This window comes from Arachis hypogaea, chromosome 14 (genome assembly GCF_003086295.3).
Source record: "Arachis hypogaea cultivar Tifrunner chromosome 14, arahy.Tifrunner.gnm2.J5K5, whole genome shotgun sequence".
Taxonomy (NCBI): domain Eukaryota; kingdom Viridiplantae; phylum Streptophyta; class Magnoliopsida; order Fabales; family Fabaceae; genus Arachis; species Arachis hypogaea.
The window spans coordinates 124725803-124750965 of record NC_092049.1 but is presented as its reverse complement, the minus strand read 5'-3'; the positions used below and the strand labels follow the sequence as shown (position 1 = coordinate 124750965).

The 25163-nt window shown below is 38.3% G+C and overlaps 1 pseudogene; it reads right to left on the bottom strand.

The window, feature by feature from the left end:
• LOC140178711 (protein NRT1/ PTR FAMILY 5.4-like) overlaps nucleotides 1-24492 on the bottom strand; it is a 47889-nt pseudogene extending 23397 nt beyond the window's left edge.
• Nucleotides 24493-25163: the final 671 nt, after the last annotated feature.

The window sequence follows — 25163 nt, the reverse complement described above, 5'->3', positions numbered from 1 at the left end:
AATTTACTTTTCTTGTTCCTTATTCAAAAAAAACCCCCCAAAAAAGATACTTTTCCATAACCAATAATAAATACACCTCCCTGCAATTCCTTGAGAGACGACCCCAGGTTTAAATACTTCGGTTATCAATTTTATTGGGTTTGCTTTAGTGACAACCAAAACTTTTGTACAAAAGGATTCTTTGTTGGTTTAGAAACTATACTTACAACGGGAATTTATTTTGTGAATTCTTTACTAGCAGAAATCATTCGTCAAAATGGCGCCGTTGCTGGGGAATTGCAAACATGTGCCTTATTATTGGTTATTGTAAATATTTGCTTTTTCGTTTCTTTGTTAGTGTTTCTAGTTTTAGGAGTTTATTTTCATTAATTTTTATTAGTTTTTATTTTCTTTAGCTACTATGAATTTTCATCCCTCTGGTTTTAAGTTTGGTTCCAATGTTGTTGTAAGGAATGGAAGCTATAATGAGAACAGGCATCAAGGTTGGAGGAATCAAAGATGGGAGGAGCCACAAGGATTTGATCAACCCTCTTGGCAACAACCCATCCAATGCGTTATAACCAACAACCATTTTATGATGCATACCAGGACAATAGTTATGGTGGACCTTTTTGTGACAACCAACCTCCACCAAATTACTATGGTCAAGAGCCATTCCGAGGTGCGTATCAAGATGATGGATATGGTGGACCCCCTTGTAGTTACTAACAAGCCCCACCATATGCTTATGAACCACCTCCTCAACACAGCTTTGAACCACCACACTCACAAGCCTCCTACTACCAAACACCCTCACATAATCCTAACCCTTATCCACCCTATCAACCACCCTATGAACCATATATAGAACCACCCCACTTCCAACCCAGCTACTCCCAGGAACCACCACCTCCTTATACACCATGTCCATATCTATGGATCCAAGAGCCATATGATCCTAATCATGCAATCAGAGCGCAACAAGAATCGAAAGATCATCTCAAGGATTCAGTGGATCAATTTTATGCAACTCTTCATTAACTAAAGCAAGCAATAAACCGACTAGCCTCCCGACGTTCAAACACTCAAGGAACCCCCATGGCTTCATGTGGAGAATCTACTGAAGAACGCAGCACGAAGAAGATGCTAGAAACTCCAGTGGACAGTGAGCAGCATGACTTTGTATTGGAACAATTGGAGGAAGCCGTAATCGTTGAAGAGGAAGAAGTGGTCGAAGACTTAGGAGATGCAGAACGTCCATGGGAACCTCAAGTCACAGAACCCCCTTCTAAGGAGTTTGAATTTGATGTTGAATAGGGTGTACAACCTCCAAGGCATATCATGGTTGAAGACTTTGAAGGGGATGATCAAGAGATGGATTCAATCATTGATGAATTCTTATCTACATTTGAATCCTCTCCCATTGGACTTAACATGGAGATTAAAGAAGAAGAAGCACAACCTCCCATGCCCTTGGTGAACAATGAAGAAGAGATCGAATTGGAAAAAAGCTACCAAGAGGAAGAGGTTGATATTGAAAAAGCTTGCAAAGAGGTGGAAGTTGTCAAAGAAGAGCCCAAGGGAATGGAGCTGGAAATCACCTTGCCAAGGTTGTTGGAGACCTCTCCCCTAAAGCCATCACCATCTATCCCTTCATTCAAGTGGGTAAATCTCTCATCTCTAAGCCTAATTAGCTCATTTGAATATGCTTTGCTTGAGACGGATGGGCAACTTAGAGCTCTTTGTGGCTATAAGAGCAAGCTGGAGATGGTTAGTGGTAGGAATTGTCATGAAAGGTTCAATATGGTTGTATGCTCCAAGTTGAAATGCGAAGGTTGGTGTAGAGCTCGATTGAATGGGTCTAGGATGTTGTTTGGCCGCTACAGTGAGAATTCAGATTGCTTGCCACCCGGTTGGAACAATGATGATCACCATGAAGACGGGTGCAAAAGCAAGGTTTGGGACCCCGGAATTCATTCCAAAAATCAACACTTTTGGGGCCTTGTCACTTACTTTAGATTGCTTGACGGCTGTATGCGCCTAGTTTGGGACCCCAGAGGCTATTGGAAGTACAAACATTGGTGGGGATTCCGGGATGAGTTCAAGCACAAGCCACCATGACAAGGAGCTCGCCAAACGTCCAACTTAAGGACTTTAACTAAAAGTGCTAGGTGGGAGATAACCCATCATGGTATGATCGTTCTTTTTCAGTCTTAGTTTTATTTTACTTTGTTTTCTTCTTAGTTTTATTTTATCCTATTTTTATTAGTGCTCATTCATCATATCAGTATCTGCATTAAAAAAAAACGGGGGGCACATGACGAGCAAGCGTCGCTGACGCGTACGCGTCATATGTGTGCGTGAAAAATAAATATTGAACAGAGAGTTGCGCGGGAGTGGCGCCGGAAGTGTGCGTTGCAAACAGACCTGATCACGCGCACGCGACCAAGACGCGTGCGCGTTGTTTGCAATTTTGGCACTCCACGCGTACCCGTCGAGCACGCGTACGCGTGGATGAGGAAATCGGTGTAAATGGAGGTATGGGCAGAGAGTTCTGATGGTGTGGGGCTGGTACTGTTCTAGAGGCACAAAATCACCCCACGCGTACGCGTCCCTGACGCGTGCGCGTCATTTCGCTTTCAGACCACCCACGCGAATGCGTGGCGCGACGCTTACGCGTCGAACGGCCAACCCAGTTTTCACGCGTACGCGTGATGCACGCGTATGCGTCACGCCCCGTCTTTCATTCCCCTTCCCCATTCTTCTCTCCTTTCTTATTCTTTCTTCCTCCTTTCTTACTTTCTTCTTCTTCATTACTTCTCATCCTTATTCTCTTTCATTCTAATTTTTCTATTGCATTTACATACTTTCATTCATTATATTTTAATTTTATGAATATTTTTATTTTCTTTTCTAAATCTCTTATTTTACCATTGGTGTTAAACGTTCTTATTCAACTGTTGCATCTTTTCTTACATTACTCTGGTGCTTCATGACTTGTTTTATTCTGATTGGGTAATATTCTTTATCTGTCAATGCTAATCTTTTATGATACTTGTATTATTTTTGCATTGACATGAATTTATATTGTCTTTCATTACCTACTATCTCTTCTCCATTGTTGCAATATTTGCACTATTAATATGCCATTTGCTTTTACTGTTTTCTCACTCACATGTTGTAGCTACCATGTAATTGAGACCCTCATTATTTGCCATTAACCCACCCAAGTTCTAATTGTTTCCTTATCTTTGTTTCTGGGTTATTCTTTTTCTTTTTCCTCTTCTTTCAGGATGGCCACCGAGAAGGGAAAGGAAAAGCTTCTGAATGGGGAGATAAACAAACCCATATGCGCATTCTTTTGAGAAAGAGCAGCAGTTGTAGCTCACAACACCCGTTCACTTGCACATCTTAGCATGCACCGAGGACAGTGCAATCTTTAAGTGTGGGGAGGTCGATACCGACTTCTGTGGGTTAGTTACTTCCTTTCTCAACACCAATGTTTAATTTGTTAGTTGTTGCATTTGCATGTTTGATGTTGTGTATATTTTACCACTACTTGGTTGAAGTAATATTTTCTTTTTTTCAAGAAACTTTTTATAGCATTTCACTAATTTGAATAAAATTTTTGTTAAACTTGTTGGAAGAAATTTTATTTTGGAACATGGTTTAGAGCTCGAACACACAAAACCAGTGAGATTTTGAGCCTAATTGATTGGTTGCATCTTATCAACCAATATTTTATTTTTAGTGTGTGTTGTTCTCTCTAAAATTGTGATCTTTGTCTTGCTTAATTCTATATTTTCATTATTTGATGTATGCATACACTTACATGATTGAGGCCTTATTTCACTAAGCTTACATACCCATATGGCCTTACCTTTCATTATCCCTTGCAAACCAATTTTGAGCCTATTTTACCCCTTTGTTCTTTACTTTAGCACATCATTAACTCTAAGCGGAAAACAATAATGTCCTTAATTTGAATCCTTGGTTAGCTTGGACTAGTGAGGGTGCTCACAAATTAAGTGTGGGGAAATTGGGATTGAAAATATTTAGTTTGAGAAGTGGGTGTTGTAAATTCTTGAGAAAATGTGAAAAAGAATGTTGAGGACATGTTTATGCATTCAATACCTTAATCATATGCATTGAAAAAAAAACATAAAACAAAAGAAAAAAATAATAATAAAATACAAAAAAAAAAGAGAAAAAGAAAAGAAAAAGAGCAAACAATAAAAAGGGGACAAAATGCCCCAAAGTAAATGATAGCAATGCATATGAGTTGTACTCAAATTCGGAGGCATGAATATGTGAAAAATATAGTTGATGGGTAGTTAGATTTTATATTCTGATTACATGGATTGTCTTAAGTTAGGTGAGAAGTTTAGGTTAATTAAGGATTCAGATTTTAGTCTACTTAACCAAATACAATCCTACCTTGACCCTAACCCCATTACAACCCTTAAAAGACCTCTTGATATGTGTATTTCGTGCATTAAATTTTTGTTGATTGTTAGATGAAGAGCAAGTCTTGGAAAGCAAGATTAGTAGAGAATTGAGAGATCGAACCTTAAACACCTGAGCGATTAGAGTGCATACACTTCCAGTGAGGGTTCGATGCTCGATTCTTTGTTCCCGGCTTTCACGAGCTATTTTCTTTTGCAAGTTTACTTGTACCTTATTTTATGATTTGAATTAGTGAGATCCAGTTCATATTTCTTCTTGAAGGATTTGTTTACTTTTGACCAAGCAGGTAGAAACATTTTGCATGTAGTTGCATTCATATAGATAGGTTGCATTTCATACTTTCTACCATTCCTCTTCACTCTTATAGTTTCTCTTGAGCTTAGCATGAGGACATGCTAATGTTTAAGTGTGGGGAGATTTGATGCACCACTATTTCGTGGTACATCTTGTGCTTAATTGAGTGGGTTTTATCCACTATTCTCACATTTATTCATGTAAATTGCATGTTTTACACTTTCCTTCCAGATTTTGTGCTATGAGTGAAAACATACTTCTTTGGCCTTAAATTTTGCTATGTTTAATCCTCTCTTATTACCATTCAATGCCTTGATATGTGTGTTAAGTGATTTCAGGGTTTATAGGGCAGGAATGGCTTAGAGGATGGAAAGGAAGCATGCAAAAGTGGAAGGAATACAAGAAATTGAAGGAATTGCAAAAGCTGTCCAGCCTGACCTCTTTGTACTAAATCGACCATAACTTGAGCTACAGAGGTCCAAATGAGATGGTTCTAGTTGTGTTGGAAAGCTAACATCCGGGGCTTCGCAACGGTATATAATTTGTCATAGTTGTTCTGAAGATAGACGACGCGCACGCGTGGATCACGCGCACGTGTGGATCACGCGCACGCGTGACTTGGAGAAAATTTAATCCACGCGTACGCGTGACTTTGCCGCGTGCTGGACATATCAGAAATTGCTGGGGGCGATTTCTGGGCTGTTTTTGACCCAGTTTTTGGCCCAGAAAACACAGATTAGAGGCTACAGAGTGGGAGAATCCATCCATTCATTCATACACACTCTCCATCATTCAGAATTTAGGTTTGAGATGTAGTTTTCTAGAGAGAGAGGCTCTCTCCTCTCTCTTAGGTTTTAGGATTAGGATTTCTTCTTCTTTATTCCAGGTTCAATGTTTCTTTAATTTCAGTTTCTTTTCTACTTCTATTTATTCTATGACTTTAGTTTGTTTATTTTCCCAATTTGATTTATGAACTCCATGTTAGATTTGATTTTTTTATTTAATGCAATTTGAGGTATTTCAGATTTATGATTGCTTTCTTCTATTTATGATATAAATAATTTAGATTTTTTCCCTTTTGGCTTTGGTTGAGTAATTGGTGACACTTGAGTTATCAAACTCCTTGTTGATTGAAAATTGGAATTTGCTGATTGATTTGGATCCCTCTAAAGCTAGTCTTTCCATAGGAGTTGACTAAGTGGGAGCAATAAACAATTCTCATCACAATTGATAAGGATAACTAGGATAGGATTTCCAGTTCTCATACCTTGCCAAGAGCTTTATTAGTTATTAATTTAATTCTTGCAATTTACTTTTCTTGTTCCTTATTCAAAAAAACCTCCAAAAAAAAAGATACTTTTCCATAACCAATAATAAATACACCTCCCTGTAATTCCTTGAGAGATGACCCCAGGTTTAAATACTTCGGTTATCAATTTTATTGGATTTGCTTTAGTGACAACCAAAACTTTTGTACGAAAGGATTCTTTGTTGGTTTAGAAACTATACTTACAACGGGAATTTATTTTGTGAATTCTTTACTAGCAGAAATCTGTTCGTCAGTACGCACGGGTGCTGGAACTTCCAAACTCCATTTCTTCATGGTTTCTTCCCTTTTGCATGCTCTTTTCCTCACTTCTTCAACCCATACTTGCCTTGAAAACCTGAAATCACTTAACAAATACATCAAGGCACCAAATGGGATAAAAGTGAATTAAAATTGAATAAATTAAGCACAAAAGAGCATGTTTTCACTTTCAAGCACAATTTAGGAAGAAATTCCAAAAGCATGCTATTTAGATGAATAAATGTGGGTTTATGTGATGAAATCCACTCAAATCAAACCAAAATATATCATAAAATATGGACTCATCAGCATGCTTCGTTCCCCTCCCCAACCGATGTGGGACCTTACAATAATGTAAAACCCGGTTAATCAGTGAATGTAAAACCCGGTTAATTAATGACTAATTAACCCATAAATTAGAATTTATTCTAGAAAGCCAAAAAATGTGATTTTTAGGGCTTAATATGATAGAAGAGACTAAAAAGAGAATTTTGATACCGATTTTAAAGGAATCGGCCCAAGATTGAACCGAACGGGCCGAACCGGGCCAACCGGACCTATATTGGGCCCTTGGCTCAACCAAACAAAACCTAAAACCCTCAATTCAGCACTCTCTCTCTCTTCTCTAAACCTCACTCACACTGAAAAAGGAAAATGGGAGGGGAAGAACACTCTTCCAAAGTTCCAACTCTCATTTGATCTTCAAACCAGCATAACTTTTGATCCAGAGCTCCGATTGCCGCACCGTTTGCAGCCACGCGTTCACCGCGACAAGCTCTGCAAAACCCACTATTTTTTTCTTGAGGAACCAACTAGCTTAAAGGAGAAGAGTAATCTTGTCTCCTTGATCCTTGGGTGTGGTAGTATGTGTGTGAATATAGAAGCTTGATTGAGATATTGGAAAGCTTGGAAGAGGGCTTTGGTGTACTAAAACTATGTTCTTGGAGGTGTTGAAGCTTGGTGAGCTTGTGATAAAGTGATTTGGAGGTGTTCCGGGTTAAGCCAAAAAGTGACTAAGGTATGGTCTCGGTTTTCTGTATCTAAAATGTAATGTGGTGTGAAAACTTAGGCTAGAGGCCCTAAGATAGGGATTGAATTGTTGATGTTGTTGAATGGTTGAGGAATATTGTGTGGTCATATATGTGATTATGAATATTGATGTTTGATGGTATAAGGCTTGAGAGTTATGCATGTTTTGATATATGCTTGATGATTGGTTGAGGTTGAATTATGAGTGAACCCATGTTGATAGTGAGAATGATATTGATTGTATGTAATGATGGTTGATTGGGAATGGTATTATTGGAATTTGGGATGAGAAAATATATATATAACATGACATTGTGTTTGAAGGTGAGTTATTTGATTTAGATTGGTTAAAGTGGTGGATTGGTGGTTGTGAATTGATAAAAATGTAAACTTATGAGTTGAGGAGGCTTGAGGTTGATTTTTGGTATGCTTTCGTTGATTTTAAAAAGGGTTGGAATTGGTTTGTTTTGAAAATGGAACCTTAAGGTTTGTATGAAAATATGGTTTTTGGGCATACTTTGATGGAGCATAACTTGGACTCCAGATCCCCGATTTGTGTCTAACTTATTTAGAAATGAAATTGGATCCGAGATGTTTATGCCGTTCGAACAACGGGTGAAAAATGATTTAAAACGGAGAAGTTATGCTAGTCAGAAGATTGGGGTTTGAAACTGTGAATTCTGCAGCTTTTGACTTAGTAAAATTTTTGGCAGAACGCACTCCCACGCGTATGCGTAGCCGATGCACACGCGTTGTTTTCAAATGTTCACTACCCATGAGTGTGCCTTACTGACGCGTATGCGTCGATGAGCTAAATCAATTGTCCAGCCAAAACTCCCGAGAGTTGTGCGGGAATTGTGCTGGTTTTGTGCGTGGCAGACGCACAGGCGTCACTTTGCTTTTCTTCCATCCACGCGTGCGCGTGGGGGACGCGTACGCGTCACTGTATCTTGTTGCCTTCCATGCGTGAGCATGGGCAACGCGCACGCGTGACCCTGTTTTCACCCCGAGGTTGATTTTTGAGTTTTTAAAGCCAAATTTCAGACTTCTAAGCCTCCGATCTCACCCTTTATATCTTAAAACTTTATGATATGCCTAGCAATGGGAAGGGCTAGGAAATGTGGTAACTTGTTGGTGAAGAAAGAGGACAATTAATAATCAATCATGATCAAAGATGATTGTATGAGATACGGAGGATGGTGGTGGAAGTGCTTTATATGCCATGAGCCGAAGGGCTGTAATTGTTAAGAAATTGGCTGGTTATGGATTGAATGATGAGCCGAATGGCTGAATTATTGCCGAATTATGGCTGAGCCATTATTGAATTATGGCTGAGTATGATTGCATATATGCGTATTGAATGAAATGTGAATGTTGCACTTCCACTATCTGAGATACGAGTTTCCCTGGGAGAAAGCAGTGGCTAGCCACCATGTGCTCCAGGTGGAGACTCGATACTCTGTTGACCCTATGTCGTAAGTATGGCCGGACACTGTGAAAGTTCCGGATGAGCTCGCCCCCGTGAATATACACCAGTGAGGGTGTTGGATATGAATTATGATTTATGTTGTGAATAACTCGAGTTGGGATGCACGACAGAGGGACAGTCCAATGGTAAGCTACTAGGACTTGTCAGGTTGGCTTTATAACCGACAGATGAGACTCATCAGCCATTAGGACAGGCATACATCATATGCATATTATGTGAATTGTTTGGAATTGCCTAATTGACTGCATATTACTTGCTAATTGTTTAAATGCCGTATCTGTTTCCTATTTGTATATCTCCTTGTCTGATATAATTGTGTTTGCCATATTATCTTACTGTTGGTGGTTGGAAGGTTTGAAGAATTTGGAAAGGGAAGTATTAGTTAGACTGAAGATCTTTAGTCAGTTGCCATTTATGGATTAGTCTATTTATAAGCTTTGATTTATCTGTTGGAAGTTCTAGGATTGCCTTCGGCTTTCTCAGGACATTACATGTTAGATATGTGGGCACTGTTACCATACTGAGAACCTCCGGTTCTCACCCATGCGGATTTTGTGGTTTTCAGATCCAGGATGTGAGGCTCCTCGCTGAGGCATGCTGGAGGCTTCTGGACTAGCGAAGATCCTTGATTCTCGGGGCTTTATTTTGTCTTTATGTAAATAGTTACTATCTCCAATAAATAAATGTATATCTTTACTGTTTGACTCCTCTTAGAGGTTGTTTTGGAGAACAGGTTTTGGTAGTTTGTCCTTGGGGTTTCCCTTGGATTTCTTACTTTATGTTTATATATATATGTATGTATGTATACTTTATGCTTGGACCGGTTACCTTCACAAACCGGGTCTTGAGTTTTGATATTCGTATGTTTGGCACTCTCTTGTTTTGGTTTCTCGTAGTCTAACCTTTATCTGTTTCGTTACGTTATCAATCGGAGTGTTGCGCTTTTCAATTTAACGATTTTGTTTTATCCCTTTTCTTCAAAGGCACCTAGTTATAAACATTTTTCACAATACTATATGTTCTAAATTTTATTTTTAGAGATCGTAATACCTTGCTACATCTGTCTTATGACTTAAGCATAAGGCTCTATGTGGTAGGGTGTTACATTATGGTATTAGAGTAGTTCGTTCCTGTAAAGCCTAAGGGACGGACTGACTATGCTTCTGTGCATTCTCTGTATGTGTGTTATGTGCTATTAGGATATCTAATCGTTATAACTGGCATAAACGTTTATGAGCATGCATTTGGGACTTTGAAGCACTAGACTTCCGATATTGAGACTGATCAACTTGATATCTATTGTTTGGTGTGTATAGGAACCAGATGGCACCTCGTGGATGCGGTTGAGGTTGTGGGAGAGGTCGTACTAGTGCTCGTGAGCCGGTGGTCGACCCAAATGACCCGGTAAACTTTATGGCGGTGTTGGAGAACATGGCTGCTGCTATGCAGGCCACTGCTACGGCTCTTGGGCAACAGATGAACAATAATGGCAATGGCGACGGTGGAGCTCAGGGCCAGATGACACTAGCAACCTTCTTAAAGGTTAATCCACCCAAGTTCAAGGGAACTACCAAACCGACTGAAGCCGATACCTGGTTTCAGGCTTTGGAGCGAGCACTGCAAGCACAGTTGGTACCTGAAGAGCAGTCTGTTGAGTTTGCTACCTATCTACTCACTAGGGAAGCATCGCATTGGTGGCAGGAAACCCGACGTCTTCTGTAGCAGGATGATGACCCTATCACTTGGGATGCCTTCCAGGTGGAATTCTATAAGAAGTACTTTTCGAATTCTGCTAGGACGGCCAAGGAACTGTAGTTACTGCAGTTGAAGCAGGGTGCTATGTCCGTATCTAAGTATACAGACAAGTTTGAGGAGCTATTTAGGTTTTCTCGCATGTGTCAAGTAGCTCCGGGAGACTTCAAGGAATGGAGGTGCATTAAGTATGAAGGAGGGCTTCGGAGCAATATCTTTATCTCAGTGGGACCAATGGAGATCAGAACTTTTTTCAGAGTTGGTGAATAAGAGTAGGGTTGCTGAAGAGTGTGTGAAAAAGGTAGCTGCAGAGAGAGGAAGCCATAGGGGGCCATTTCCACAGAACCAAGGGAAGAGCTTTGCTCCTAGAGGTCTGCCTTTCAAGCAGGGAGGATCTTTCAAGAGGCCCAACAACAACTCCCAAGGGAAAAGGTTTGGGAAGTAACCCCAGAATGAGCAAGCTTGTGCTTGGTGCGGGAGTCACCATCCGGGAGCCCCGTGCAAGGCCAGATAGGGCTTGTGCTATTCTTGTAGTAAGGCGGGGCATAGAGCCTCAAACTGTCTAGAGAAGTAGAAGCAAGGTGCAGGGAGAGCACAGTAGCCTGGTCGGATGTTCACCACCTCAGCTGTGGGTGCCGAGGGATCCGAGACACTCATCCGAGGTAACTGTAAAATGGCTGGTCAAATTTTAAATGCTTTATTTGATTTGGGAGCAACACATTCATTCATTGCATTCGAAAAGGCTAGTGAGTTAGGATTGAAGATTGTAGTTTTAGGTTATGACCTAAAGGTGTATAATGCCACCCATGAAGCCACGGTAACTAGGCTAGGATGTCCGCAAGTTTCATTTAGGGTCAAGCAATGTGATTTTGTCCATGATTTGATCTTCTTGCCGATGATCAATCTTGATCTTATCTTGGGTTTGGACTGGTTATCTAAGAACCATGTTATGGTCGACTGTTTTGCAAAATCGGTGTACTTTATGCCGGAAGATACAGAAGGGCCGGTTGTGTTGAATAGTTATTACCTGAACTCTATGATGGTGAATTATTTTGGGACTGAATGTCAGGGTATCTTGTTAACCATGGGTGTTTTGGGTGATGATCAGAGCTTGGAGCAAATTCCGGTTGTGTGTGAGTTTCCAGAGTTATTTTTCGATGATATTGATGAATTTTCACCTAACCAAGAGGTGGAGTTTGCTATTGAGTTGGTGCCTGGGGCTGGACCAATCTTGAGTGCTCTTTATAGGATGTCACCACTAGAGATGGCCGAGCTAAAGTCTCAGCTAGAGGATCTGTTGGGTAAGAACTTCATCCGACCAAGTGTTTCTCCATAGGGAGCGCCAGTGTTACTGGTAAAGAAGAAAGATAGGAGTATGCGGCTCTGTGTTGATTACAGGCAGCTGAACAAGGTCACAATAATGAATAAGTACCTACTGCCAAGGATTGACGATCTCATGGATCAGTTACAAGGAGATGGGGTTTTCTTCAAAATCGATTTGCGATCCGATTATCACCAGATAAGGGTGAGGGGTAAGGACATCCCTAAGACCGCCTTCAGAACTCGTTATGGTCATTACGAATACACTGTAATGTCTTTTGGGTTGACAAACACCCCTGCAGTGTTTATGGATTATATGAACAGAGTTTTTCATCCGTTTCTGAATAAATTCGTTGTTGTCTTCATTGACGACGTACTGATTTATTCCAAGACTGAAGAGGAGCATGCAGAACACTTGAGGACCGTGTTGCAGATACTGAAGGAAAAGAAACTCTATGCGAAACTGTCTAAATGTGAATTCTGGAAGAGTGAGGTGAAGTTTCTGGGTCACGTGGTGAGTAAACAGAGGATAGCTGTAGATCCTTCTAAGGTGAAAGTAGTAATGGATTGGGGGCGACCAACCTCAGTAACTGAGATAAGGAGTTTTCTGGGCTTAGCTGGCTACTACTGGAGATTTATCAAGGGCTTTTCGCAAATAGCCTTGCCATTGACAAGGTTAACCCACAAGGATGCGCCGTTTGTTTGGACTCCTGAGTGTGAGGAGAGCTTTCAAGCGTTGAAGCGAAATTTGACCACCGCGCCTGTGTTTGTGTTACCTGAGCCGAACCAACCATTTGATGTGTACTGTGATGCCTCACTAAAGGGTCTAGGGTGCGTGTTGATGTAGCATCGTAATGTGGTGGCCTATACCTCACGACAGTTGAGACCTCATGAAGTTAACTACCCTACGCACAATTTGGAGCTTGCTGCGGTTGAGTTTGCGCTAAAGGTGTGGAGGCATTACCTCTATGAGGTTAAGTTCCAAGTTTTTTCTGATCACAAGAGCTTGAAATATCTATTTGATCAGAAAGAACTTAATATGCGGCAGGGGAGGTGGATGAAATTACTGAAAGACTACGACTTTGAGTTGAATTACAATCCGGGAAAAGCGAATGTAGTAGCGGATGCATTAAGTCAGAATTCGTTGTATGCTGCTTGGATGATGCTTTGAGAAGAAGAGTTTCTCCAGGCATTCGAGAGTCTGAAGATTGGTGTTCAAGAAGTGTCTGGAACTTTGTGCTTGAGTCAATTATAGATCTCAAGTGACTTTAAATCCGAGCTCCTAAAGGCTCATCAAAACGATGACGTGTTACCGAAGGTGTTGCCAGCTATTGAGCATGAAAAATGGTGGAGAGTGTCAGAGGATCAAGATGGGCTACGGAGATTCAAGGGAAGGATCATAGTGCCGGACGTTGGCACTTTGCGGCAAAATATCTTAAAGGAAGCACACAAAAGCGGATTCCCTATCCACCCGGGGAGTACTAGGATATACCATGATTTAAAGGCGATGTTCTGGTGGCCGGGTATGAAGAATGATGTGGCGGAATATGTTTTAAAGTGTTTAACCTGTCAAAAATTAAAGATCGAACACCAGAGACCTTCCGGGACGTTGCAACCTTTAGAAGTTCCATAATGGAAATGGGAGAGCATTGTGATGGACTTTGTGTCGGGATTGCCAAAGACTAGAGCCGGTTTTGATGCTGTCTGGGTGATTGTGGACCGACTGACGAAGTCGGCTCATTTTCTACCCATTTGAATGAATTACACCCTTGAGGAACTAGCACGGTTGTACATAAAGGAGATTGTGAGACTTCATGGTGTGCATACCACTATAGTTTTTGATAGAGATCCTCATTTCACTTCAAGGTTCTGGGGTGCATTTCAGAAAGCTTTCGGAATCCGATTAAGCTTGAGTACGTTTTACCATCCTCAAATAGATGGTCAATTCGAGAGGACGATCCAAACACTAGAAGATATGTTGAGGGCTTGTGTTTTGGACCAACCGGTGAGTTGGGATCGGTATATGCCATTAGTAGAGTTTGCATACAATAATAGCTACCATGCGAGCATCGGAATGGCTCCATATGAGGCTTTGTACGGGAGGAAGTGTCAATCTCCGCTATGTTAGTATGAAGTTAGGGAGAAAAGCTTGTTGTTGCCAGAGATGATAGCTGAGACCACCGAACAAGTTAAGAAAATCTGAGATAGGATACTCACTGCGCAGAATTGTTAGAAAAGTTACGCCGATCAGAGGCGGAAGCCCTTAGAATTTGAGGAAGGAGACCATGTTTTCCTTAAGGTTACTCCAACCACAGGAGTAGGTAGGGCAATTAAAGCGAAGAAGTTGAATCCTCGCTACATCGGTCCATTTCAGATCTTGGAGAGGGTTGGACTAATATCATATCGGATGGCTCTACCACGCCACCTTTCGAACCTGCACGACGTATTTCACGTGTCGCAGCTTCGGAAGTATACTCCTGATGCTAGCCATGTGTTAGAACCTGAATCAGTTCAGTTAAGAGAAGATTTGACGCTTCCAGTGACTCCGATCAGAATTGATGATATGAGTATCAAACGGTTGCGTGGAAAAGAGGTTTCGTTAGTCAAAGTGGTATGGAGTCGATTCGGTGTTGAGGAGCACACTTGGAAACTTGAGTCGGAGATGCGAACTGACTATCCGCACTTATTCTCAGGAAATTGAATTCGAATTTTGTAGGCAAAATTTCCAATTAGGTGGGTAGAATATAAAACCCAGTTAATTAGTGAGTGTAAAACCCAGTTAATTAATGACTAATTAACCCATAAATTAGAATTTATTCTAGAAAGCCAAAAAATGTGATTTTTATGGCTTAATATGATAAAGGAGACTAAAACAAGAATTTCGATACCAATTTTAAAGGAATCAACCCAAGATTGGACCAAACGGGCCAAACCGGACCAACCGAACCCATATTGGGCCCTTGGCCCAACCAAACAAAACCTAAAATCCTCAATTCAGCACTCTCTCTCTCTCTCTCTCCTCTCTAAACCTCACTCACGCTGAAAAAGGAAAATGGGAGGGGAAGAACACTCTTCCAAAGTTCCAACTCTCATTTGATCTTCAAACCACCATAACTTTTGATCCGGAGCTTTGATTGCCGCACCGTTTGCGGCCACGCGTTCACTGCGACGAGCTCTACAAAACCCACCATTTTGTTTTGAAGGACCTAACTAGCTTAAAGGAGAAGAGAAATCTTGTCTTCTTGATCCTTGGGTGTGGTAGTGTGTTTGTGAATATGGAAGCTTGATTGAGGTTTTGGAAAGCTTGGAAGAGGGCTTTGGTGTGCTAAAAATATGTTCTTGGAGGTGTTGAAGCTCGGTGAGCTTGTGAAAAAGTGATTTGGAGGTGTTCTGGGTTAAGCGGAAAAGCGGCTAAGGTATGGTCTCGGTTTCCTGTATCTAAAATGTAATGTGGTGTGAAAACTTAGGCTAGAGGCCCTAAGATAGGGATTGAATTATTGATGCTGTTGAATGGTTGAGGAATATTGTGTGGTCATATATGTGATTATGAATATTGATGTTTGATTGTATGAGGCTTGAGAGTTATGCATGTTTTGATATATGCTTGATGATTGGTTGAGGTTGAATTGTGAGTGAACCCATGTTGATGGTGAGGATGATATTGATTGTATGTAATGATGGTTGATTGGGAATAGTATTATTGGGACTTGGGATGAGGAAATATATATATATATATATATATATATATATATATATATATATATATATATATATATATATATATATATATATAACATGACATTGTGTTTGAAAGTGAGTTATTTGATTTAGATTGATTAAAGTGGTGGATTGGTGGTTAGGAATTGATAAAAATGTTAACTTATGAGTTGAGGAGGCTTGAGGTTGATTGTTGGTATGCTTTCGTTGATTTTAAAAAGGGTTGGAATTGGTTTGTTTTGAAAATGGCACCTTGTGATTTTGTACGAAAATGTGATTTTTGGGCATACTTTGATGGAGCATAACTTGGACTCCGGATCCCCGATTTGTGTCAAACTTGTTTAGAAATGAAATTGGTTCCGGGATGTTTATGCCGTTCAAAGAACGGGTGAAAAATGATTTGAAACGGAGAAGTTATGCCTGTCGCTTCGAAACTGTGAATTCTGCAGCGTTTGACTTAGTAAAATTTTTTGGCAGAACGCACTCCCACGCGTATGCGTGGCCAACGCGAACGCGATATTTTCAAATGTTCACTACCCATGCGTGCGCCTGGCTGACACGTACGCGTCGATGAGTACGCATCACTGTATCTTGCTGCCTTCTACGCGTGCGCATGGGCGACGCGCACGCGTGACCCTGTATTCACCCTAAGGTTGATTTTTGAGTTTTAAAGCCAAATTTTAGACGTCTAAGTCTCCGATCTCACCCTTTATGTCTTAAAACTTTATGATATGCCTAGCAATGGGAAGGGTTAGGAAATGTGGTAACTTGTGGGTGAAGAAATGGGAGAATTAATGATCAATGATGATCAAAGATGATTGTATGAGATACGGAAGATGGTGGTGGAAGTGCTTTATAGGCCATGAGCCGAAGGGCTGTAATTGTTAATAAATTGGCTGGTTATGGATTGAATTATGAGCCGAATGGCTGAATTATTGCCGAATTATGGCTGAGCCATTATTGAATTATGGCTGAGTATGATTGCATATATGCGTATTGAATGAAATGTGAATGTTGCACTTCCACTATCTGAGATACGAGTTTCCCTGGGAGAAAGCAGTGGCTAGCCACCATGTGCTCTAGGTGGAGACTCGGTACTCTGCTGACCCTATGTCGTAAGTGTGGCCGGACACTGTGAAAGTTCCGGATGAGCTCGCCCCCGTGAATATACACCAGTGAAGGTGTTGGATATGAATTATGATTTATGTTGTGAATAACTCGAGTTGGGGATGCACGACAGAGTGACAGTCCAATGGTTAGCTACCAGGACTTGTCGGGTTGGCTTTATAGCCGACATATGAGACTCATCAGCCATTAGGACAGGCATACATCATATGCATATTATGTGAATTGTTTGGAATTGCCTAATTGACTGCATATTACTTGCTAATTGTCTAAATGTCGTATCTGTTTCCTATTTGAATATCTCCTTGTCTGATATAATTGTGTTTGCCATATTATCTTACTGCAGGTGGTTGTAAGGTCTGAAGGATTTGGAAAGGGAAGTATTAGTTAGACTGAAGATCTTTAGTCAGTTGCCATTTATGGATTAGTCTATTTATAAGCTTTGATTTATCTATTGGAAGTTCTAGGATTGCCTTCGGCTTTCCCAGGACATTACATGTTAGATATGTGGGCACTGTTACCATACTGAGAACCTCCGGTTCTCACCCATGCGGATTTTGTGATTTTCAGATGCAGGACATGTGGCTCCTCGCTGAGGCATGCTGGAGGCTTCTGGATTAGCGAAGATCCTTGATTCTCGAGGCTTTATTTTGGCTTTATGTAGATAGTTACTATCTCCACTAAATAAATGTATATATATACTGGTTGACTCCTCTTAGAGGTTGTTTTGGAGAACAGATTTTGGTAGTTTGTCCTTGGGGTTTCCCTTGGGTTTCTTACTTTATGTTTATATATATATATATATATATATATATATATATATATTATGCTCGGACCGGTTACCTTCGCAAACCGGGTCTTGAGTTTTGATATTCGTATCTTTGACACTCTCTTGTTTTGGTTTCGCGTAGTCTAACCTTTATCTGTTTCTTTATGTTATCGATCGGAGTGTTGCGCTTTTCAATTTAACGGTTTTGTTTTATCCCTTTTCTTCAAAGGCTCCTAGTTATAAACATTTTTCACAATACTATATGTACTAAATTTTATTTTTAGAGGTTGTAATACCTCGCCACCTCTGTCTTATGACTTAAGCATAAGGCTCTGTGTGGTAGAGAATGCTGCAGCTCCCAAACTTCTCAATCCCTCCGGCATTTGATCATAAAACAATTCTTGAAGTCCAATAATTGTGAAAACTTCAGAAGTTCCAAAAAGAATATACTGAGGTAGCAACTACCAGATACTGATCGGTAAAATCGAATTCGGATCGTCGATGAGATTATGTTGTTTAGCAACACCAATCCTTTTGGCCTCTACGAGTGCCGAGACAATCATGTCTAGTATAGATAAAAATAGACCGACACCAATCTTTTGTAATAACGTAATACCAGAGTGATGCTTTGTGAACTTTCTGGCGACTGACACGAAAACTCGGTCGTAGACAGGAATTTCACAGAGCATTACAATTCCAACAAACCCTAGAAGTGTTGCTGAAGGGATTTTGAACTTCGATCCTATGTGACGTTGCATTGTGCTACCTTGCTTGGCGAAGAATGTGACTTGTTGGCTTTGGACAACAAAAAACATGACACAACATAGCCATATAGGAATGGGGCGAAGGACAAGCTTTACTTCTTCAACTTTAGTAACTGAACATAGCCTTCATGGATTTCTACTCTTGCTTGAAGCATCATTCTCATCGATCATCATTGCCTTGTTCAAAAATCTATAGTATATAGTTTTCAATTTTTGCCATCAAAAGAAAATAATTTTGAATCGTATTTAACCAGCTAATAATTTAGAATGGTTATTTGTTAAAATATTTCTTGAAAGATTGCGTATTTGTCAATTTAGTTGTTAAAAAATCAAACTCCTTAAACTAATTATTGAAAAATACAACAAAAAACTAACTTAGTCGTTCTGCTAATTGATGGAAGGACCAATCTGATTTAAAGTTGTATCTTCAAAATTATTTGAAACATTTAATTGTTCAAGGATTAAATTACCGTCCACTTAATTTTTCAAAAATTATTTTGACTATTAGCCCAATTTAAAGAAAATATATACTTCTTCCATTTTAAAATAAGCGTCGCTTTCACTTTTTATTAGTTTATTAAAAAATAAATGTATCTAAATAAGCTCTTTGTCTAAATACACCAACTTTTCAATGAATCTCAAAAGTAAAAAGCGATACTTATTTTAAAACGAAGAGAGTATGAAAAAAGTTAATAAAAACTCACTTGAGGTGATGAGTGTGTTCCAAAGTAGGAAGTGGATGATGGTCATCATCAAGACCATAATAACACAAAGAAGTGTCATGGGTTGGTAACTGGTTTGGGCGCCATTTGAGAGATGCAGCAACAAGAACTTGGGCCATTGTAGCGAAGGGACTCCCTTCAGGGTTTTCCCTTTTATACCTTTTTTTCCAATAAAAATCACTACTATTGGCACTATCCACACCCTTACTGGCAACCCTAGTCCTACAGTCCACCCAATATTGTCCTACATGATATACGAAAATAATAGTTAAGATATCAATATACGTTGTTATAAACAGTTTAATTAAATATGTTAAATTATTTTAAATAAAAATATTTTCATGTAAATATTCATTATATTTTTTTATTTTTATCAGATGTTATAATCTACACATATATAGAGGGTAAAATATATTTTTTAACTTTCATATGTATGATTTTCTTTAAAAATACTCCTAATGTTTAATTTTATTTAATTTTATCAATAACATTTTTTATTTATATCTAAAATGCCTTTGGACGTTAACTTTGTTTAACACATTAAGGACAAAATTGAAAATGTTAATGAATATAGTTTTGACATAAATAAAAAATTTTAGAAACAAAATTCAATAAAATTAAATATTAAAGATATTTCTTAAAAAAATTGCACACAATAGGAACAAAGAAAAACATATTTTACTCTGTTAAAAGCAAACTTTTGTAATCTCTATTTTCCGTCTCTTTTTCAATTTATTCTTTTTATAGATATGCACGTATAACTTTTGTTAAACTAACCACATCGAGCCGACTACCTTTAAATGGTGAAATTTATATATAACTTTTAACCATTAAATTATAATTGATTCTGAATTTCTATATTAATACATAATTTTAAATTAACTAACAAAAAATATGGAGCCATAAAGAATGAAATTACCTGTACATAAACAATAAAGAAGACGGCAGAAGAGTTGGCAAGTACTACGACCAAATACGAATAATTAAAGAAAGAGCTCTTGGCTTCCTTTGCTCCTCCTTCTCTTCATCAAACTGATCCGCCGCAAAAGGTTGAACACACGACTTAATTCCGCCATCTCCGATGGAGATCACATAAAGTGCTACGAAAAAGAGCTTATCATGCTTCAAAATGGACACTGAAAATGTCATGAAAGTCATGCCTGCTAACATCAAGTTATTGTTAAATCACCTTTTTTAATGTATATTTTGTATTTCAATGTGAATTTTATACTGTAGTTAATTTTGATATACATATAACAAAAAATTATATCCAATTTATAAGCGTAACTTCAAAAATATTAAGTGTATAATGAAATCAACTGTCAGTAGTGTATTTGTATATAAATACATGTATAGTTTAATTCATTTGTAATGTATGTTTTGTATTTCAATATGTATTTTATACTGATAGCTGATTTTAATGACTGATTTTAATGTATACTTAATATGATTATATCCAATTACATTGATTAAAAAATTTATAAAATAAAAAAATGACGATAACAAATACCAAAAAAAATTCTATAACTTCTTTTTGGATGATTAACATGTAATGAATACCCATCAAATATAATAAAAGTTAAATAAAAATAAAAAAAATTAAGGATTATATGTTTAGAACTACTTAAGTTGATTAAGTAGGTAGGCATTAACTATATAAAACTATAGCGCAGAGGTATGAACGATATAAGTTATAATCACACCATAATTAAATTAGAAAAATAAAATTAATAAAGAAAATAATCAATTATAAATAATAAAAATAAAAAATATTAAAAAGATTTAGATATGATGGAGTTGAAATTTATAAATTATGTACCAAGAGATAAAGAGTTAAATATCAAATTCGTCCCTGAAAGATACCTCGATCTCCATATTAGTCCCCGAAAGATAAAGTTAATCAAAAGAATCCCCGAAAGTTACCCGAGTTAATCACGTTTGTCCTTCCGTCAACTCCGTCGGTGACCTGGCTAACGTCTGCTGAGGTGTGTCGTTAGCTTCCAACGTGGAGGAGGCCAACGTGTCATAACGTATTGCTGACAAGGTAAGTTTGGAAAAATAGTTCAAATCAGTCCCTAATTGTTTGAAACCTAATCCTAATTTCGATGATAAATACGTTGCCTTCAGCAATAAAAGGGCCATATGCCTGGGTTAGTGTTGAAATTGCTGGTTTGGGGTGAAGATGGAGGCAGGAAATGGAGGCCATGGAGGTGGTGTGTCGTTCTTCTCGAACGGCAGTAACGGTTCCAGCGCTTAAATGCGAACCAGGAGGAAAACCCATGAGGAATCATGTTTCTACGGGTTGAAGGCTACGTTGAGAAAATCTGGGACAGTAGAGAACCCAGATAGACTATTCCGTGCATGTCCAAGATACCGGGTGAGTGTTGTGTAAGAAGTTAAAGGTTTTCCATGTTGTTTTGTGCTTTGGGGTTTTATTCAGATTTTTCTTTTCTGATTCTTGAATTTGCAGAAGGGCAGTCACTGCAATTACTTTAAGTGGGTTGACGATGATGAGTATGAAGTGGTGGGCGAAGGTGGAACAAAGAAAGATTACAGGGCTGGGCTGCAGGTTGAAAGTGACTATGATGAATGGAGGTTGAAGGTGGCATGGAGACTGGGCAGTTTGGAAGCTGAAGTAAAATCATTGAAAATGTTAATAGTTTTCCTGTTTGTGGTAGTAGTCCTTAATGTAATGGTTTGTTGTTTGTTATCTAGTTCCAAGTAAAACAAAATGTGTTGATATGTCATGCTGTAATGAGAGTAATTTGTTGAATGAGAATAGATGTTGCATTTGGTTATTTAAGATTAAGACTACACAATCCAATTTAAAGGTTCCAAACCAATTCGAATCACTATTACAGGAAGATATACTAAGGAATGAACAAAATCAGTAGTCAAAGTACTCTTAAACATTGAGTTGCCATGGAAGGCTAGTTGTCACATTGTCTTAAGGAGCAAAATAAAAAGGTTTTACATGAGAATACAAACCACAGCAAAGAATGCTAGACAAAATAAAAGGGCATTGTACAACTTTCAATTACATAGATAACCAAAATGTTGATAATGGAAATTCAATTGCCCTGTGCAAAAAAACATAAAGTATCCTCACACAAAAACAAATTCAACCAGAATACATTTCAACACCAATCAAAGTCATTTATCAGTCTTTCTTGGGGGCTTGAAGCCTAGAGTAGGAACGAAGGTCATAAAGTTGGCAAGCTTCTTAGCAGTGGCTGAACTAGTCCCCTTGATTGTCTCAGCAGAGATAGCGAAAAGCCTGATATTCAAAATAGTTTCCACTTGGACAGTTATGATAGAGGTGAGCTTCTGATTCATCCATTCCACCGACCAAGAGGCCAACCCCATAAGGACGTTTCCATGACCGCTGGGTGCAAACCTGCCATTAAAATTGCATCACAAGAGAAGGAGCTCTTATAATAAATTCAGCAAATACTTCTTTCTTTCATACATCAAATTTGTAGATATTTACAAAATAGACATTATACATGCCTTAATATGCATAGAGATGCATATATCTTCAACACCCCACCACATATCTTCAAAGTAAAGCCAGGTAAACATAGAGTTGCATGACATAGATGTTGCCCCATTCAAGATTTCCTCTCACTCCATTAATATGTTGCATAGATTCAATGAGCTATTCAAACTTCAGACAGATTGTGGACCAATGGCCTCTCACAAACCAAATTAGAGGAAGCACATCTAGTTAATGACTATAACTCACCACAAGGCACACTAGGTGAACTGATTCCCCCATCATAGCTAAATAGCTTTCCCATTACATTAGCATCAAAGACACCAAAGAAGATTGTTAGTTTTTGCATGCAGCTAACTAGTCATTTCACATTTAAGAGCTCAGCTCAATAGCCTCCAAACAGAATAAGAAAAGATTGACAACATTTCAAAATGCACATCCCATAACTACAAGCAGCATAACCACAACATCTCATATTTAACACTATAGCAATCAGTACCAGTTTAAAGAAACTTTTTGTTTTTAACACTCAATACCACTGCAAAAGGTAATAAATACTTAAAAGAACGGACTTTGAACATATATGATAATAGCTGATGCCATATACAATCATCCTTTCATCATAGCCAATTTTAGCACCATAACCGAGATGACTAAACCACACTACAAAACCCTCAATTCATCATAAAAGAGAACTTCCACACTTCATCACTACTCACAGTTACAAATAACACCACAAACCTAAAAACCAATCAATTCCACCGCAATTAACATAATCAACAATTATAGGACTGTCAAATTTGACAATTCAAATTAATAAAAAAACACCAAAACTTCATATGCAGATCCAAACATTTCAAAACACAAAATAAATCCTAGCACAGCAATTGCACGATCCAAGAACCAAAACAGTAACAAAAAATCGAAAACCCTAAACCTTGATACCTGAGCCTTGTCAGCGAGCTGAACCACGAGTCGTCCAACGGGAAGAGGAGACTGGTAGGTATAGGAATAGTTGATGCATTCGTTGCGCATGTAGCGCGAGAGAACGCGGCCGTCGGCGGTGAGTCTGGCAATGGCAACGCCGATGTGGTCATCAACTTTGAAGATCTTCTTCTGGTGAGAAGAGAGCTCGGAGTTGGCCTTGTTTTGAATCCACTCTGCGTACAAAACGACGCCGAATCATGACTATCTGGGCATCCACTCAAAACGGCGTCGTTTTCCTTCTCGGCCAGCGTGGCAGTTAACGTCACACATCAGCAGACGTTAGCCAAGTCATCAAGCGAATTGACGGAAGGACGAACCTGATTCAGTCGTGTATTTTTCAAGGACTCTTTTGATTAACTTTATTTTTCGGGGACTAATATGGAGATCGAGGTATCTTTCAGGGACGAATTTGAGTATTAACTCAAGAGATAAATGATGGAGGATATAGTGACAGTTTTGAAGCGACCAATGTAAGAATTAGCAATAAAAACACCAAGCAAAGGGAAGATGGACAAAATAAAAACCCAAGTGTTTATGTTTTTTGTTGCTTCAATTAGAGTTTCTTGAAGCTCACTTGTTAAGTATGTGATCAAATTTGATGACAACCCTATAAAGACAAATTGTTGTGCAAATTCAACACCTACAAAAAATAAAAAATAAAATAAAAATAATTATTATATATAAAGAAGAAGAAAAAAAGTTGAAAGAATACAATCATTTAATTTGTTACAAAATATTGTAATATTGCGTATGTTTGAGACGTTAATTTTTCGTGTAGTGATTATAGTTTAACTGTCAAAAACTTAGATCATAAGAGATTTTATATTATTATCTTATTATATATAATAATTATGACATTTCAAGGTTCAATGATCTATGATGACATCCAAAACCTAATAATCAAACTTAAACATTTAATCCTTTGACAAAGACAAAAAAAATCAAAATTTTTAAACATCAATGAGGTGAAATACTCACTGATAATGAACCTTGCAGCATGCCAGCCACCTTTCATGGTTTTAGGGTGGCGTTGGAGGAGGTGCTTTCTTGTGTCACTGTTGGAACTTCTTTCCATAATATATAATGGCCAAATTAATAGAAGAAGAAAAAAACAAAGAAGAGAAAATATATTTACTATACAGTATATTTATAGTAGTTAATACTATATAGACACAAACCGAAGACAATAAATTAATGTAGCCTTAGTTTGGAAACCAATTTCACTGGATAACTAATTAGGGGGCAGTTAATTAGTAATTTTTTTATCGAATATAAATTTAAATTATTATGAGAAACATTTAAAATTTAATAAAAAAAATATAAAATCAAATAACAACAAATATTTAAAATAATTGTAAAATTATTTTATAAAATAAAACGTCTAAAACATAAGGAAAAAAAACTCAAAATTAACGTAGCCAGATGCAAGGTAGGAATCAAAGAGTTCAATCAAAAATCACAATCCAAAAACTTATTAAATGAAATGCAGAATGTTTGTTTCAGCAAGAAATAACAATCAACATGCCTTAAAAGGGTTGAAAAGAGTTAGTGTAAAACGGAGGAAGAAGTTAGGGAGTCAATGAAGTCAAGAGTTAAAAAGGTAAGTTAAAAGCAGTGGCATGGTATTGTAGTTTTTGGCTAACAGAAGTTCACAAGATTGAAGAACAAGCAACTCACATTCAAGCA